General features: G+C 40.9%; 1 long non-coding RNA gene across 1 annotated transcript in view; it reads right to left on the reverse strand.

Moving 5' to 3' along the window:
- Positions 1 to 15,000, reverse strand: part of LOC118767114 — a 34,925-nt gene that overhangs the window by 17,788 nt on the left and 2,137 nt on the right. The window lies entirely within an intron of this gene.

The following is a 15,000-nucleotide window of genomic DNA, read 5'->3' on the forward strand; positions in this document are numbered from 1 at the left end:
TTACAGATAATTGTTGGTAAGAGTCACCTCCCTTAGTAATTCAACGTTCAATATTTACCCATTAAGTACACAGGTCGATGGCATCGACAAACTTAACTCCAAAGCAATTTGCTGGAAGATGGTGGTTAGTCGATATTATCGATACCAGTACTTGACTGCTGATTTATTTTGTTGGCCTCCAAATGAATAAAAGATAAATTAGACCTTTGTGTGATTTGCACCCAGAACATATGGACCTAGAACAAATGCAGGAAATGGGAGGTAACTCAACACTTTATCTCAGAGACGTTAATCACTTTACAACTACTTTGAAATTATTGGCTTTTGTGAAAATGATAGGCGTATTTCGTATACAAATTAAAGTAAGTGATGTTGCTTTAGAACTAGCAAAGGGTAATATTATAGAAGTCATAAATAATGACACATGAAGTTATTTGTATTTTATTTTAATTAAATACTGAGACTAAAGAAATGACTTTCAAGATGCTAATTTTAATTTCACCTTTTATTACTCTGTTATGAATGTAATAAAGGTTTAATGCAGTGTTTCTCAACAATTTTTTTTACCTATGGACCTTTTTGATTCCTATTTTACTCTACTGGGCCTCTATAGCCCTTCATTGGATATGAAAAAGAATCCTACTCTATCTATATAATTAAGTATTATTAGAAATTGTGAAAGAATAATTAATTAAATGACTATTTTGTATATTGTAGAAGTAAAAGTAATTTATTGCACATAAGTTTTGACAAGAACATCCTATATGAAACCTGGATGAGAACCACCGGTTTAGTGTACCCCTACCTCAACTATAATGACAACCCAAAAGTTTATACTTAATTATTTTTACATACAAAAGGTTATCTAATTGAATTAAACATAATTTTATAGTTTGGTTTGTAGATCTAGTAAGTTCTTTGTTAACTTTGGTGGTGAGATTTTTTAAAGATTCCTTGTTAACTTTTCTGGAGAACTTTCTCACATTCATTGGTGGCGGTTATCAAACTGATCTTCAGGTTGTGTTGTACTGTGTGATTCTATGTATAAAAGATTTGGGTATGTCAGGGGTGGGTGTAGGGTTTGTTAATAATAAGTGTGAGAGTGAAAGAGTGTTGATGAATCAGAGCTGAAAGAAAATGGTGAATGGTAAAAACAAGATATAAATATATAAAAATACATTTCTATCAACAAATATTCCAAGTCTAACCTTATGTTTTTTTTTTTGTTTGTTTTTCGCTCTCTCACTCTGCTATCATCCACTTCATCAAAACGCAAGTATCTTACACTTCATTAACACCTCCTCCTCAGACACACACCTAGACTCATCTTTAGCATAGAAAATTACTGAAGTTTCTCTTTATGCAGTTAGAATAGTTGATTCAGCCATAAGAGAATTTGAAAAAAGACATCTGACCATTATATTTTCCACCGAAGGTTAACTATTCAAATGGAACCAACAGGTTCCATTTGAATAGTGGCCCTTAATAAAACTTGTTAAACACCTCACTACCTCCCAACTCCATCCTCAATCAATTATCTTGTTTTTACCATTTACCATTTTCTATCAGCTCTGATTCATCAGTATATATGCATCTTGATTTTTAGTATATATTTTATTTTTATCTGGAAGTCCTGTGGTGATGGGAAGGTGGCAAAGCATGCAGACCTGACAGGTTAGAAGCATGTAGGCAGCAACCTGCACATAGACGACCCATGCTAGATATAAAGTCGTCTCCTTGTCGCTCAAGACAGCGATAGGATTCGGTTGCTGCATGGGTGTCTGAGCAGCTCCATTTGGAGAGGGCACTGCTCCCCTGGAAGACGGGGAGGTTCTAGAAAAAGTGAACCAAAAATTGCCTGTCTTTCTATATCTGGTCAGTTTAGTGTGACTGACGGATGTCCACCTGTGCTCAAAAAAACAAAGAGACTTTTTTTTTTACAAAATCTGGATGGAACTTGAACATTTCATGTTGGAATGTGTGCACTTTGTTGGATAACAAGAGTGATTGTACGCCTCAAAGATGCACTGCACTTGTTGCTCATGAGTTGAACTGCTATAACACTGATATAGCTGTACTTTCAGAGACTCGTATAGAAGGTGATGGTCAGCTTGAGGAAGTAGGAGGTGGATACGCCTTTTTTGGAAGGGGAGGCTGAAGGAAGGGTGCAGAGAGGCAGGTGCTGGCTTTGCAGTTCGATCTGATATCCTTAAGAAGTGGGAGGGGGTTCCTGTTCCTACAAATGAACGTCTAATGACTCTACAATTTCACCTGAAAGGCGGGCAGTTTGCTACTCTAATAAGTACCTATGCACCTACTTTGACTAGCTGTGATGAAGCTAAAACTATCTTTTATACCCAGATAAGAGCTATACATAGGAAAATCACCAATTCTGATAAAATCATTCTAATGGGAGATTTAAATGCCAGGGTTAGAACAGACTGACAAACATTCTTCTCTAGGAAGTTTTGGTGTAGGGAAAATGAATAGCAATGGTCTCATGTTGCTGGAGCTTTGCGATGAACATGGACTTTACATTGCAAGCACCCATTTTATGCACAAAGGTGATCACACAACAACGTGGATGCATCCAAGGTCTAAAATTTGGCACTTGCTGGATTATGTCATCTATGACATTTGTAATGTCAAGTTTTTTTATGGATCAGAATGTTGGACAGACCACAGTCTGGTGAGAGCAAAGTTCCAGATGATGATTAGAGAGAAGTGGAGAAGAGGGCCAGTCAGCATTCTTTGGTGTCTGAATGTCCACAAGGTATATGATGCCATGTTGAGGAAAGAGCATCAGACTCACACTTGCGGATGTTTGGCACTTGCTGGATTATGTCATCATCCACAAGTGTGAGTCTGAAACTCTTTCCTCAACACGGTGCATAAAATGGGTGCTTGCGATGTAAAGTCCATGTCCATTGCAAAGCTCCAGCAACATGAGACCATTGCTATTCATTTTCCCTACACCAAAACTTCCTAGAGAAGAATGTTTGCCAGTCTGTTCTAACCCTGGCATTTAAATCTCCCATTAGAATGATGTTATCAGAATTGGTGATTTTCCTATGTATAGCTCTTATCTGGGTATAAAAGATAGTTTTAGCTTCATCACAGCTAGTCAAAGTAGGTGCATAGGTACTTATTAGAGTAGCAAACTGCCCGCCTTTCAGGTGAAATTGTAGAGTCATTAGACGTTCATTTGTAGGAACAGGAACCCCCTCCCACTTCTTAAGGATATCAGATCGAACTGCAAAGCAGCACCTGCCCTCTGCACCCCCTTCCTTCAGCCTCCCCTTCCAAAAAAAGGCGTATCCACCTCCTACTTCCTCAAGCTGACCATCACCTTCTATACGAGTCTCTGAAAGTACAGCTATATCAGTGTTATAGCAGTTCCAACTCATGAGCAACAGTGCAGCAGTGCATCTTTGAGGCGTACAATCACTCTGTTATCAAACAAAGTGCACACATTCCACATGAAATGTTCAAGTTCCATCCAGATTTTGTAAAAAAAAGTCTCTTTGTTTTTTTGAGCACAGGTGGACATCCGTCAGTCGGGCTAAACTGACCAGATATAGAAAGACAGGCAATTTTTGGTTCACTTTTTCTAGAACCTGTCCGTCTTCAGGGGAGCAGTGCCCTCTCCAAATGGAGCTGCTCAGACACCAATGCAATATGGGAAGATTTTTGAGACCAGGTTCTTTGATGTGCTGCTGAAACACTGGGATATGCTACTACCAAACACAGAGACTGGTTTGATGAAAATGATGCTGAAGTTCAGCGACTATTGGCTGTAAAGTGCCATGCCCACAATGTATTGGTGCACAGAGGACTTTCAGCTGTACAGCAAAATCTAGCACTTGCCCACTATCGCAATGTAAAGTTACTACTGCAGCGATCTCTCAGGAAGATGCAGAACACTTGGTGGGAGGATCTTGCTTATGATGTTGAAGCTGCTGCTGATGCAAATGACAACAAGAAGCTTTACCATCTTATAAAACAAGTTTATGGGCCTAAGAGCTCTGCAACAGCTCCTTTGCTTTCCAAGGAGTCTTCAACTCTATTTACTAAATCAACAGATATCGCAGGTCGCTGGATTGAACACTTCTCTGAACTCCTGAGCAATGAGTCAGTTGTGGATGAAACAGTGATTGATACTGTACCACAAAGACCTATCATTGGCTCCTTAAATTCCATGCCCCCAATAGATGAGGTAATGGCAGCAATAAGTAAATTGAATCTTGGTAGGCACCCTTGTGGTGAGATCTTGCTATTTGGTGATGATTACATCATACAGTCCCTTCATGAACTTATTAGTGTAGTCTGGAGGGATGTTGCAATGCCTAAGGACTGGAAGGATGCAATTATTCTTCCTCTCTATAAAGGAACAGGAGCCACAATGGTGTGTGGTAACTACAGAGGTATTGCTCTACTATCAGCTGCTGGTAAGGTGCTGGCAAATTTCATTTGGCTAAAAGTTTCATGGGTGTGTAAGATGGATCCATTTCATCAATTTTCACCAAACAGTGATAGTGTCACCACAAAATACAGAAATAGAAAGTATCATAGCTCAGGTGTGGGTGTATGGTAAGTTTGCTTCACAACCATATGGCTCTAGGTTCAGTCCCATTGCATGGCACCCTGGGCAACCGATCAAAGCTTTGTGAGTGGATTTGGTAAATGGAAACTGAAAAAAGCCCATCATATATATATACACATATACACATACATACATATACACATGAAAAAATAAATATAAATATATATATATATTGGTGGCGAGCTGGCAGAAACGTTAGCATGCTGTATTTCGTCTGCCGTTACATTCTGGGTTCAAATTCCGCCAAGGTCGACTTTGCCTTTCATCCTTTCGGAGGGTCGATAAATTAAGTACCAGTTACGCACTGGGGTCAATGTAATCGACTTAATCCATTTGTTTGTCCCCTATGTGTGTAGCCCCTTGTGGGTAGTAAAGAAATATATATAGGATCGTTTCTCAGGCCAGCACTGTTTGGGGTCTCAAGATATGCCGTAAGGCTAACCCCTTATGAGTGAGAAATCAAGGGTAATGCCTTAAGCTGGCCTAACCAACTATAATATATACATATACATACATATATATATATATATATATATATATATGTATATATATATTATAATATATATATATAATGGTTTGTAATATATATAAAATATATGTGTAAATATATAATATATATATATATATATATATATTATATTATAATATATGTTATATATAATATATATGTTGGTATATATATATATAATTATAATAGATATATGTATATATATATATATATAATATATATATTATATATATATATATTATATATATATATATATTATATATATATATATATATATATATATATATATATATATATATATATATATATATAGGAGTGGTGGCAGAAATGTTAGCATGCCAGGCAAAATGCATAGCCGTATTTCGTCTGTTGTTATGTTCCGAGTTCAAATTCTGCCAAGGGGTTGATAAATTAAGTACCAGTTACGCACTGGGGTCGATGTTATCAACTTAATCGCTTTGTTTGTCCTTGTTTGTCCCCTCTGTGTTTAGCCCCTTGTGGGTAGTAAAGAAATATATACATATATATATATATATATACATATATTTTTTTTTTGTCCCACCACTGCTTGACAACTGGTGTTGGTGTGTTAACGCCCCTGTAACATAGCAGTTCAGCAAAAGAGACTGATAGAGTAAGTAGCTGGTTTAAAAAGAAAAATAAATACTGGGGTTGATTCATTCAACTAAAAATCCTTTAAGGCAGTGCCCCAGCATGACCGTAGTCAAATGATTGAAACAAGTAAAAGATAAAAAAAAGTACCGTTGCTGTTAATTGTCCTTCAAGCAGTATGTCGCAGCCCACTGGTGTGCCACAAGCCGATGCTAGGTGTACCACAGTATAACCTGAATGTAATTTTTCCCCCATACTTTTAGTTATGTTTTCAGTTCAGGTATGCCATCAAATTTTGAAAAGAATATAAGTGTACTGCAAGTGATAAAAGGTTGCAGAGCACTGATGTAGACATATGAGAGGGAAGGGAGACACACCGCTAACAAAGATCAGTGAATACAGTTTGCTGATTGTATGCTGTCACTACAACAGCGCTGACATTAACGACAAATAAAAAGGAAAAAGTCCAGGATACACTTCACATATTTTCAGTTGACCTATTTAAACATCTCAATTGTGAATGGAAATAAAAGATAGGAAAACCTAGCTACATGGAATATGTAAGATGTAACTTAAAATTGTGAAGAGGTTAACTTTAAAATATATGTGGGAATTCCTTTTTCCAGATGTAGCCTCTAGGGCAGTGGTTTTCAACCAGGGTTCCGCCAGTACAGTCCAGGGGTTCCGCAAGAAGTTACAAAACTGTTAAAATCGGCAGTAATTTTTAATTCTCCTGTGCAGATATGTGTGCATAAGACTATTAAATTATTGTACAGGGGTTCCTCGAACCAGTGGAATGTTTCCTTGGGGTTCCGCTCCAGCAAAAAGTTTGAAAAGCACTGCTCTAGGGTATCATATTTGGCTGAATTCTGGTTTAAACACCCCATATAACCAACTCATAACTTTTTTATGTTTTTGGAAATTTCAGAAAATTATTGTGAATTTTCATTCAACACACGGGAATTCATACGATCCAGCAAAATAAACAAGTAAATAAATAATTGTGTATGATTTAAGGGCGATTTAGCTGTTATTTTTAGCACATCTCAAGACCACCTGACACTTTCTTCGTTATTTTTGTCAATTTGACATGTATTAATGCTTTTCAATATTTTTCTTCTTATAAACCCATTTAATGGAATGCTGATGCACCCAAGGGTGGTTCATTGCTGGGATTTAAGCAAAATATTTGGGCTGTCCATAATTGAAACACCAATTAAAAAAGAAAAACTTGAAAAAGAGCGAAACTTTTAGGATTTATGAGTGGGGAGGGGTTTGGAAAGATAATTTTGTTTTCATAATCATATGAATTCCCATGTGTAGAACACAAATTTGCAAATGTTTTCTGAAAATCCCACCCGCCTAAAGTTATGAGGAGTTATACACACACACACACACACATATATATAGGGAGAATTCACAAAAATAAAAAAAAGGCGAAAACAAGTGGTGTAGACAACAAACAGATGTATTAGTTTAACACTCTGGGAGTGAAAAATATATATGTATACACATACATATATATATATATATATACATATATATATATAATAATTATATAGTATGTATGTATATATATATATATTATATTATATATACATATAGATTACATATATTCTATATATATATATATATGTATGTATATATATATATATATATATATATATATATATATATATAACATCTCCCTCCTCCAGTAAGGTCTCCGCTTCACGCCACTCACGCGCCCACTGTGATGAGTTCGAGACTCGGGCGGACGTCAACCTGTTCCTGCGCCGCCTCAAACTTCGCGCATACATACCACGCGTCCCCGCAGCGTCACAACAATCAGGATGCCTTTGGAGCTGGGGCGTCGTCCATCCATCTGGACGCCGCCCCCAGGCCTTTTCAGTAGCCTAGATTCGTTTGTACATGACTGCAACGCTTTGGTCAACCGTTTCAACTTTGAACCAAGAACCCCGCCGAGCCAACCTCATCGGGCCGAATCCATTGCCCTTCGCCACCTCCGCCGTCGTGATGACATTGTCATCAAACCGGCGGACAAAGGCGGGGCAGTGGTAGTGTGGCGCGCGGACCTATACAGGGAGGAAGCGCTCAACCAGCTTCAAAATCCACTCTTCTATCGCCTCCTCCCCTCCCGATCCCACCTCTCCTACCAACAGCGAGTGTCCTCCACCATCCACGACCTCATCTCCTCCTCCCGCTCTCCCCCTCACCGCCCAACCTCATCGTCCGCACACCCCGCACCTCCACCATCTACTTCCTCCAAGATCCATAAACCCTCTAATCCTGGCCGTCCCATAGTCTCTGCTGTAATTGCCCCACATGAACTCATCTCCCTATACCTCGACCGCATCCTGTCCCCTAGTCGCAGCCCTCCCATCCCACATACACGACACCAACCACGCCCTCCGTCTCTTCAATTCCTTTCCTTCCCTTCCAGCCCCTCACACCTCCTCTTCACTTTTAGGTAAAATCCCTGTACACAGTGATTCCCCACAATGACGGGTCTCCTAGCCCTCCAACACTTCCTCGACCGTCGTCCCGACACCACCCCCAGCACCCCACCCTTCTCCGTTTGGCTGAGCTCGTCCTCACCCTCAATTGCTTCACGTTCGCCGGGGGAAACGTACCAACAGGTGTCCGGGTCGCGATGGGAACTAGGATGGGCCCCAATTTCGCCAATCTCTTTCTGGCTACATTGAGGCCAAGTGTTCTCCCAGTTCTCTGGGCCGACCCCCGAACTATACGGTCGCTATATCGACGACTGCGTAGGTGCCACCTCCCTTTCCCGTGAACTTCTCTGCCAATTCATCTCTTTCCTTTCCAACTTTCACCCCTCTCTTCAATTCACCTCCACCATCTCCAACACCTCTGTCAACTTCCTTGACATCTCTCTCCGCATCGATCACCCCTCCAGCTCTCTCACCACACCGCCTTTTTTAAACCTACGGATTCCCACCTCTATCTCAACTTTCTTCTCCACCCCTTCCACACCAAAACGAAGCCATCCCCTACTCCCAGTTCCTCCGCCTCCGACGTTTGTGCAGCCGCGACCAGGATTTCGAGACCCAATCTCAATAGCTGGCCCGCATGTTCAGACTCCGAGGTTACCCACCCATACTCCTCTCTGATGCCCTCACCCGCGCCCGTCGCATCGACCGCACTACCGCCCCGTCTCCTTCCCCCGCCCACCCCCCAACCGCACCCCCTTCCCCCTCCTTTTCCACCCCTCTACCCTACCCCTTCGTCGCAAGATACTACGTGCCTTCCGTCGCCTCCAGCTTGATCCCACCACCCGCCCCATTTTCCCTAACCTACCCCTGTCCTCTTTCAAACGAGCCCGCAATCTGCGTGACCTCCTGGTCCACAGCACCCTCTCTCCTTCCCCCTCAGCCCCACACGGATCATTCCCTTGCTCTAGATCCCGCTGCAACACTTGCCCCTTCATCACCAACAACCACGCTGTCACCGGCTCCAACCTGCACACTGTACGCATTAGGCACTCTTTTACGTGCACCTCGTCTGGCCTTATTTACTGCATTAAATGCAACCTATGCGGGATGCTGTATGTAGGACAGACGGGACGCGGTTGTCCGACCGTTTCACTGAACACTTGAGGGACGTTCGCCTACACTCTCTTTATCCCGTCGCACGCCACTTCCGCTCGGCCGGCCATTCCCTAGATGACATCTCAGTGTTTGGTCTCGCCCCCCACCATGGTCGCCCACTTTCCAGGCTCCACTTGGAGCAACGCTACATCTTCACCCTACAAACTACCACCCCACACGGACTTAACACAGCCCCCCCCTCTTGAGATCCGTTTTTTTTTTTTTTTTGGACACACCACCCACACCCACCCACCCACCCACCTCCCACACGCACCCACCCACCTACCTCCCACACACACACACCCACCTACCTCCCACACGCCTGTTCACACACACACATACGTAGACCATCTACGTACATACATTCACACATTTAATCACACACACTTACAGACATTACTAGCACCACACTAACATACAAACCAACATGCACATACACACACACATACATACATACGCACACACACATACATACATACACCACACACACACACACACAGACGCACCATACACACATACACACACATCAAACATACATGTAGGCACATACATACATACATACCCACACATGCACACACCCTTACACTGAATGCACACACACATACACCTTTTTGCATCCAGGCAGCCCCCCCTCTTTTCTGCTTTCGGTTTTGGCTGATGGATCCTCGGTTCCAGCGTAGCGGGGCGTTCGAGGGCCTTTGCGCTCGCGCGCCTTGGCGCACCCTGGGGGCTCGGTCGCCCCTTGGGCTTGCGTTTGTACTGCTTGTGCGTTGTGTGCGTGAGCGCGCTTCGTGTGTGTGGGCTTGCTTCGGATGTGCGCGTGCGTATGTATGCATACATACCCACACACTCGCATGCATCCCTACCCCACATACATACACGCACACCTACTCACACACACACATACACACACATACCTGCACACACACACACATACATACATACACATACATAACTACTTCAGACATACACACACACAGACATACACCCATACACTCACACTCACCACACACACACACAACACGCACACGTACACATACCACACACACACACACACCTACACACATACATTACACTTGTTATACACACACACTTACATTCATACACACACACACCTACACAGCCATACCCTCACTCAGACACACACATCTACATACACACACACACAAAACACACACATTACATACATACATCTACACACACACGCCTACACACATATCATACACCACATACATACACACACAACATACACACATACACATATACTTATACACATGCACACACCACACACATACATACATACACCCATATACATACATACACATACCACATACTCCTATACGCACATACATACACACAAACATACACACATACACACTCACAAAACATAACACACACATACTTACACACACACTCACCTGCAGCGCACACACATGCATGACAAACACCCATACACTCACACTCACATACGCACACACCAACATAAAACACGCACACGCACACACACACTACACTCCCACACACATACACACGCACCTACATACACACACGCACGCATACACACATACATTACACACGTACACACAACCTACATACACATGCATACACACACAACAACAAACATGCACGGACACACCAGACACACACATATATACACACCTACATAACACACACATATACACACGCCCACACACCTACATACACACACATACATACACACACATACACGGACACACCCATACATACTTACATACATACACCTATACACACACGCCTACACACCTACATACACACACATGCATACACACATATACGCACATACATATATACCCACACACATGCACACACACACACACATACGCACATGCATGCATGCATGCACACGCGCACACCTACACGCATACACACACACACACGCACGTACACATACATACATACACACACGCATACATACACCCATACACATACATGCATCCTACACACACATACATACACACTCACACATACATACACACACACACACTCACTCACACACCTGTATGTACGCGCACACACATGCACATACACACACTTCCCCACACCCACACGTACAGACATACACACTCACACACATACACACACACACACGGACATACATCTATGCACACACATACATACACACATACTCACATACATTCATCGGACACACTGCCACCAGACATACACACAGACACACTCACACATCCACACACATACATACTTACGCGCATACCGCAGGCGCGCGCACACACGCGCTTGCGCCGGTTCGCGCACGCATACGCGCCGCATGCACCTCGCTCTTGGACCCGACGAGACCTCCCGCCGTTCCTGGGACCGTCGCTGTGTGGTTGGGTTTCCCACGCCGTCTCCGCGGGACCACTCTTCCATCTTCCCCTCAGCTGGAGTCCTTTTTCCTTAACCCCCCCTTTTTCGTTACACACACGCGCACACATATACACACTTGCTTAAATATATACATTACTCTTACACACATTCAATCTACTCGCCATTAATACCACCACGACACTGGACACACACACACACACTACTACTCAACACACGCTGGCACGCTACATACGCCCCCACCCCTTCCCCTCCCTCCTTCCTCCTTCCTTCTTTTTCTTACTACTGACCTTGTCTGCTAAGCTGACCATAGTCTCGCCCTACCTCACACGCCTACACACAGACGCACACACTAACACACACATATATTTTTTGTTTTTTCATCTCGCCTCACACACACACAATACACACGCACACGCACACACTCACACATACACACACATCTGTGCGTTACCAACCTTGTCTCCACTCTTTTGCCTTTAAAACCCACTTTGCTCTTGTTATCGTAAAAATCCGCCTTTCACCATGTGCAACTCGTAAAACACCAGTCGTCTTTTTTCTCTTTCCCTGTTGCCCGCTCTGGGATCTTTCTTTCCTTTCTCTTCCTTCTTTATTGTTCCGACGAAGAGCTCCGCTCGAAACGTCATACCTCCCTGCTTCCATTTCCTGAGCGCCTATTAATAATAATACTGTAATTGTTCCATTGTTGTTGTTTTTTGTTTCCCGTTTGGATTAAAAATTATAATATATATATATATATATATATATATATATATTATATATATATATATATATATATATGTATGTATATATATATATATATATATATATATATATATATATATATTATATATATATATATATTATATATATATATATACATATTATATATAATAATATATACATGTATGTATGTATATATATATATATACATATTGAGAATAAAAGTCATCACAATCTTGGAAAAATAAATCTTTTTATTTCTTCATTATTAGGGCTTTCATTGTTTCTGGAACTTGTCAAATAAAATTTTGTGAATGTACAAACAGTTTTGTTCATTTATATAAAACAGATTTTTTGGGGAGTTTTGTTTAGAAGGGAACATTGTTTTTGTTTTTTTGGCTGAGGCTCCATGACAATGGAGATAGATGGATGGATGGATGGTCAGACAGATAGGTAGAGGGAGAGAGAGAAAGAAGGGGTATCCCCCTTCCTATTCACCATCTATTTATTTATTTAGTCCTTTACTATTGTATTAGAATGGGTTTAAGGAAAGTGACCTCTTCAAAAAAAAAAAAAACAGGTTCTGTTTGGTCATCACTGAAAATCATTTTGCTTTCCTTTTCTCTTCCCCTTTTCTTTCTCTTTTCCTCTTTCTTTTTCTCCTCTGAGTTATATTTAGAATATAAAATCATGAAAAATAAGACACAAAGAGAAAGTAAAAAATACTGATGCAGTTATATTTGCTGAAATAGCTTAGTAGAGAGACAATCAATGTCATGAAAAACTGCAAAAACTATAGAAAGAAGCAGGAAGAAGAAAAAGCCATAAAAATGTGGGGAAAACAAGAGTGGTTCATTAACTATGGAAAAAACCTAGGAGATAAATCCATTATGAAAACGAAACCACAGAAAAAGAAATACAATGAAATTGAAAACAAACATAGACACCAACCCCTGTGGAACTGGATTAAGGTATCAAACCCCTAATTACCCAAGAACATACACAAAAATTACCTCCATCTCACCCCAAGTACTCACTAGAAACCCATATTCTACAATACATAACACTGCAAATGGCCAACACATGAAATATAGAAGACAACCATCAACCCATAATTTCAAACACCATAGATGGATAAATACAAAGGAAAAGAAAAACATGAAAGACAAATAACATATAGACAACCATCAACCTGTAATAATATGTACCCTAGATGGATGAATACATGGGAAGAAAGACAAATAAAATAGGGACAACACAGGAACTACAATATGAATAATAAGCATTATCATAACTGACGCAACCTACGATTTATGATAAAATATCCCATATATCCTGATTGGTGAAAAAAGCATGGAAGCTGGACCTCAAGCACCAACGCAACAACAAAGTCATTTTTTAGATATACTCCTAAAACTTTTGTGCCCTCTAATACCCAGTTATGTACGGGATGGCATAGATTCCATTTAAAACATCCCTCCCACTGAGGCAGAAGGCACTATACTCGAAAGTTTTGATGTTATCAATCTCTACACTGATATACCTCACACTTTAGGCCTGGAAGCAATCAAACATTGGGTAGAGAAACAGAGAGAATGGATAAATGAATGCTTCAAGACTCACTTCATCACCAAGGCCACACACCTAGTACTAGAAGAAAATACCTTTAGATTCGACAATAAAACTAACCAACAGATAAAGGGCATGGCTATCAGTATGCGGTTTGCACCCTCATATGCAAACTTAGGTATGGGATACTTGGGAGAAAACTTTATGAGGAAGTGGAAAAACTTTTGATCAGGAGTACAAGAAATATATCATTAAAAAATGGAAACACTTCCTTGATGATTGCTTCATCTTCTGGGACAAATTGAATGAAGATCTAAATATATTTAACAATATACTGAACACACTTCACTCATCCATCAAATTCATGACAGAATCCTGTTGCAATGAACTACCATTCCTCGATATCCACATAAAAATACAGAACTCCACAGTTACAACAGACATATTTTACAAAAAAACTGACACACACCAATATTCAAATTTCTACTCTTGCCATCCATCACACATCAAAAGAAACATCCTGTAAGGCGGTGAGCTGGCAGAAACGTTAGCACATCGGCGAAATGCGTAGCCGTATTTCATCCGCCGTTACATTCTGAGTTCAAATTCCGCTGAGGTCGACTTTGCCTTTCATCCTTTCGGGGTCGATTAAATAAGTACTAGTTACGCACTGGGGTCGATATAATCGACTTAATCCGTTTGTCTGTCCTGTGTTTAGCCTCTTGTGGGTGGTAAAGAAATAAGAAACATCCTATACAGCATGGCAAGACTCATCTGTGCTATAGTGACTGACCCCAAAATATGTGAAATCTGACTCAATGAACTCAAAGGCTTCCTCGCAATGCAGAACTACCCCTAAGGATTAATTAATGAGGGAATTAAAAAGGCGATGAAACTAAACATCACCAACTACAGGCACCTAAGGAAAAGGCTAATGAAAACATAATTCCATTCGTTAACACACACAGTTCTGGAATAACCAACATGTTTCACACTATAAAATTGAACTTACC

This window comes from Octopus sinensis, linkage group LG19 (assembly GCF_006345805.1).
Source record: "Octopus sinensis linkage group LG19, ASM634580v1, whole genome shotgun sequence".
NCBI lineage: Eukaryota > Metazoa > Mollusca > Cephalopoda > Octopoda > Octopodidae > Octopus > Octopus sinensis.